Source organism: Choloepus didactylus, chromosome 22, assembly GCF_015220235.1.
Source record: "Choloepus didactylus isolate mChoDid1 chromosome 22, mChoDid1.pri, whole genome shotgun sequence".
In the NCBI taxonomy this organism is placed as follows: Eukaryota; Metazoa; Chordata; class Mammalia; order Pilosa; family Megalonychidae; genus Choloepus; species Choloepus didactylus.
In genome coordinates this window covers 12,509,080-12,513,921 of record NC_051328.1, presented here as the reverse complement: position 1 = coordinate 12,513,921, position 4,842 = coordinate 12,509,080, and positions in this window count along the sequence as shown.

The following is a 4,842-nucleotide window of genomic DNA, read 5'->3' as shown; positions in this document are numbered from 1 at the left end:
GCAAGGAGCCTTCAGAAATCAGGGAAGACCTCCTGGAAGCAGTGACATCTAAGCTGAGACCAAAGGATCAGTAGGAGTTGGCCAGGGTAACAGTGAAGGGAAGGTTAGGCAGAGGGAGCAGCTAGTGCTACAGCCCAGAGATGTGCTAGCCAAGATTGACTTAAGGATATAAAGAATGTGTGGCCGATGTGCCCTCTCTCTCTAGCTAAGCCAATTTGGAAGGTGAAATCACTGCCCTCCCCCCTACGTGGGATCAGACACCCAGGGGAGTGAATCTCCCTGGCAACGTGGAATATGACTCCCAGGGAGGAATGTAGACCCGGCATCCTTGGATGGAGACATCTTCTTGACCAAAAGGGGGATGTGAAAGGAAATGAAATAAGCTTCAGTGGCAGAGAGACTCCAAAAGGAGCCGAGAGGTCACTCTGGTGGGCACTCTTACGCACAATTTAGACAACCCTTTTTAGGTTCTAATGAATTGGGGTAGCTGGTGGTAGATACCTGAAACTATGAAACTACAACCCAGAACCCACGAATTGTGAAGACGATTGTATAAAATGTAGCTTATGAGGGGTGACAATGGGATTGGGAAAGCCATAAGGACCACACTCCACTTTGTCTAGTTTATGGATGGATGAGTAGAAAAATGGGGGAAGGAAACAAACAAACAAACAGACAAAGGCACCCAGTGTTCTTTTTTTACTTCAATTGCTCTTTTTCACTTTAATTATTATTCTTATTATTTTTGTGTGTGTGCTAATGAAGGTGTCAGGGATTGATTTAGGTGATGAATGTACAACTATGTACTGGTACTGTGAACAATCGAATGTACGATTTGTTTTGTATGACTGCGTGGTATGTGAATACATCTCAACAAAATGAATATTAAAAAAATTAAAAAAAAAAGAATGTGTGGCCAAAGGTGTCTGGGGGAAAGGGAAAACTGGCAGAAGAAATGAGCCCAGAGGCAGCAGACTAGTGGAAATCCTCCAGGAAAACCAAGACACAGCAAGTGCCATTGGCCGTCCCTAGAACTGTGCCAAGATGCCCAGATTCCTGGCTCACAGGCCCCAGGAGCCCTGGTTTGGCCTCTGAGTGTGCAAGAAAGCCTGGCTGACCCAGGTCACCCGGCAAACATAACGCTCAATAATGTTAATATCCTTCTCCCTATTTACTTCCTTGTCTGCTGACGTGACTTCCAGGACATCTGAGCCATCAAACTCCAGAGCACCAATGTATTTCAGAGAAACTACAAAATGCTTCTTTCCAACTCCACTCAATAAGAATCCCAAATAAATCCATCGGCAGCTGGCTGGGCTAAGGTTGACCTTCATCTCATCTGCAAACAGAATAGATGGAGAGGAATGAGCTAGGTGGTGGAAAGCATCTTTGTCCCAGTTAGGGGCGTGTTTTCAAGCCTTTTAACAATATCATGGAAACAACAGGTTACTGACTGGCCATGTCTGCTCGATCCTAATAGCAACATAAATATTCCTAGTTGCTGTTATCAATCAGGATAGGCTAAATTTTGCTGCAGTAACAAACAACCTCAAAATCTCAGTGGCTTAAAACCACAAATGTTTATTTCTTCCTCACACCACGTGTCCATCATAGGTCAGCTGGGGCCATGCCAGGGATTCTGAGTCCCCCTCACTCTGGGACCCAGGGTAGCGAAGGAGCCTTTTCCTGGATGCAGCTAGATGCTGGGCCAGAGGGGCAGAAAGTTTCTCATGGCAGCAATTAAGTACTTGTATCCCATTTGACACGTGTCATTTCCACTCCCAGCTCACTGGCCAGAAATGATTGTTTTTGCCCCAGCTGACTCCAAGGGGATCAGAAAGAGCAACTTTTCATGTGCCCAGGAGGCAGCGAGCCAGAAACGTTTAAGGAGACTGTCCACCACGGTCTCCAAGGACTAGAAAATGAATCAACTTCCCCTATTGACCAAGTCTAAGAATCACATGTCTTGCTAGTCTGGTTTTAATTAGTTGGGATTCATGAATTTGACCTTGCCAAGTTCAAAAGCAATGTAGAGGAGAAAATTCACATCAATCTGGACAGAATCTATTAGCTTAGAAAAATTATGCAAATTAAGTAGTATTGTTTGCTTAAAGACACCATAACATTTCTTTACCGTACTTTACTGAAAACCAAGAAGATTGCATTTCTTTGTAGATAGCCTATAATCTATAGTCTTGTTTGGGTATCCAATAAAAAAATCAAATAGAAATAGGATGTTTTGAAGGCTTTGAAAACATCTTTTGTGTGATCATAGGTTTTATTTATTGAGAGCGCACCATATAAATGTCATTTTTCTAAATGTTTAGTAAGAATTATCTCATGAGATCTTCACCCATGAGGTGAGTTCTGTTGTTATCTCCATCTTACAGAGCAGAAAACTGAGGCTCAGAGAGGTTAAGTACTTTGTCTAAAGTCACACAGTTGGTCAGTACACGGAGTTCCAGAAATTCCTGTGTTACATTTGCTCCTTTATTGCTAAAAACAAGTTGCTCAGATATACCCCAAAGAATTGAAAGCAGAACTCAAACAGATACTTGCACACAAATGTTCATAGTAGTATAGTTCAAAATAGCCAAAAGGTGAAAACAACCCAAATGTCCATCAACAGATAAATGGATAAACAAAAATGATAAATCCATATAATAGAATACTATTCAGGAATAAAAGGGGAGGAAGTTTTGATACATCCTACAACGTGGACTAACTTTGAAACCCTGCAAAGTGAAACAAGCCAGACCCAAAAGGACAAATATCATTTGATTCCACTTACATGAATATCTAGAATAAGTAAACTCATAGAGATAGAAAGTAAATTAGAGGTTACCAGGGGCTAGGGTGGGTGGATGATGGAGAGCTACTGTTTAATGGGTAAAGAGTTTCTGTTTTGGGTGATGAAAAAGTTTCAGTAATGGAAGGCAGTGATGGTAGCATAATATTGTAAAAGTAATTAATACCACTGCATTGTACACGTAAAAATGATTAAAATGGCAGATTTTATATTATATACATGTATGTTACCAAAATAAGAAAAATAGACTTGAGACAAAAATGACAAACAACGTGCTCAATGCAAACAATCCTATTCTGTTCTCTGGAGCAGTTGGATCCCTTGAAGACGAAGAGGGGCATCGCTTCCAAATCACGCTCTGCTCTGGAATCCTCCTGAGTTCAGAGGCCACACCACCAGTCGATTTCGATTTGGCACATTCCCCCACGGGCTCCAACCACCGCTGTCAGCTCAGGAAAGCCAGCCTGGCCCCGTATCTTCTCTTTAAATCCTTGCGGGGAAAGCATTATTTTTCCAGGAAGCACATGACTGAGCTGAGTGGAATGAGGCATGGATGGTCTCCTGAGCTCTGTGTACACACAGGAACAGCTGGGCATGTATGCACGCACGTGCACACACCACAGCTCCCAGGCGCCTATTAGTCTCGAGATGGAAATTCCCAGCCATTCATTTCTATGTTTTTCCGCCTGGACTCACCCTGTTGGGGATGCACAGAGGACACAGTGGGGGAGACAGGGGACTAACAGCACAGGAGAAGGCTGTGGGTAGCTACTGCCCAAGGGTCTCTGCAAGCCTTGGGGTCTGGGGTGGCCTCTGCAGGGAGCGCAAAACTTTGGCAAGGCGCTCAATCCCCTAATTTTGAGCACGGGACATCTGTGGAGAGCGCAGATTCCCAGCCCCAGCTCGGGGGTCTGAACCCAGTAGGTGCCTTTAAGACTCTGTGGATTACACTTTCAGAAACAGTGATGGAGGTCTCGGGTTCTGGGGAAAGACCTCGGCTCATAGCCCAGCTCTGCTGCTTCTAAGTGGTGTGACATTGGGCAAGTCACACAACCTTTGGAAGCCTTACTTTCTATCATCAGTGAGATGGGGATTATTGGACTGTTATACATAAAGAACTCAGCACACCCCTGGCCTGTAGGAAACATTAAATAAACAATGGCTATAACGACAACAATTGTAATTATTATTATTACTGAGCGTCCTGATGGCCCATCAGAGATTTCAGAGGACTCCAAATCTCCATCAAAGTCTGCGTTAATTCTGGGAATTTCTTAAACTGAAGTTGAGCTCTGTAACTGAAAGAAAAAATAAAAATACAAAAACTCCAGGATCCCTGGGGAATTGCTTTGGCTGGAGAGAGGATGCAGGTTTTTCCGGCTCCTCCTGCCTTTGCCAAGCCTGATGGGGATGTTTAAACCTTGCCCAAGAATATGATAAAAACACAAGAACAAAAATTTTAATTTCAAAACTTCTCTTGGTGTTTCACATCGCTGGAAGGGTGGTGTGTGCAGAGAGGCTGGGGCTGTGATGCAGCCTGCAGCAGAACTCCTTGTGGAGTAAGACAGGGGGAAAAGCAGGAGGAAACTGGATTTGGGATGGAGCAGGGAGAGCTGGAGCTTGCTGCAATGAAAAGTACTGAAATCTGCAGCCCGGGATGGGCAGCAAATGCAGATTCTTGAAGGAACCTCAAACTCAAATGTCTGTGGATTTGGCAGGTAGTAAAATGAGGGAAGCTAGCAGGGTATGAGAAAAATCATGTGACTATGATGGCCTGTCTTTCCTTGACCTACTTTTGATGGAGACTTGGGCTCAGAGAAAAATATCCGTACTGTAAGGAAAACACCAAGAAAAACAAGGCAGTGATAAATGGCATCCTATATGGCTTCAGAATCTGGGAGCCCCAGGAAGTGGGGGACACACAGGAAACTGGAGATCTCATTCTGGCCTGCTCTGTCTCCAGGGGTGGCTGCTGCTCTGGCCCCACCCATTGCCACCCCCAGGGGGATTGGGGGTCTGGGGAGTGCAGTGGA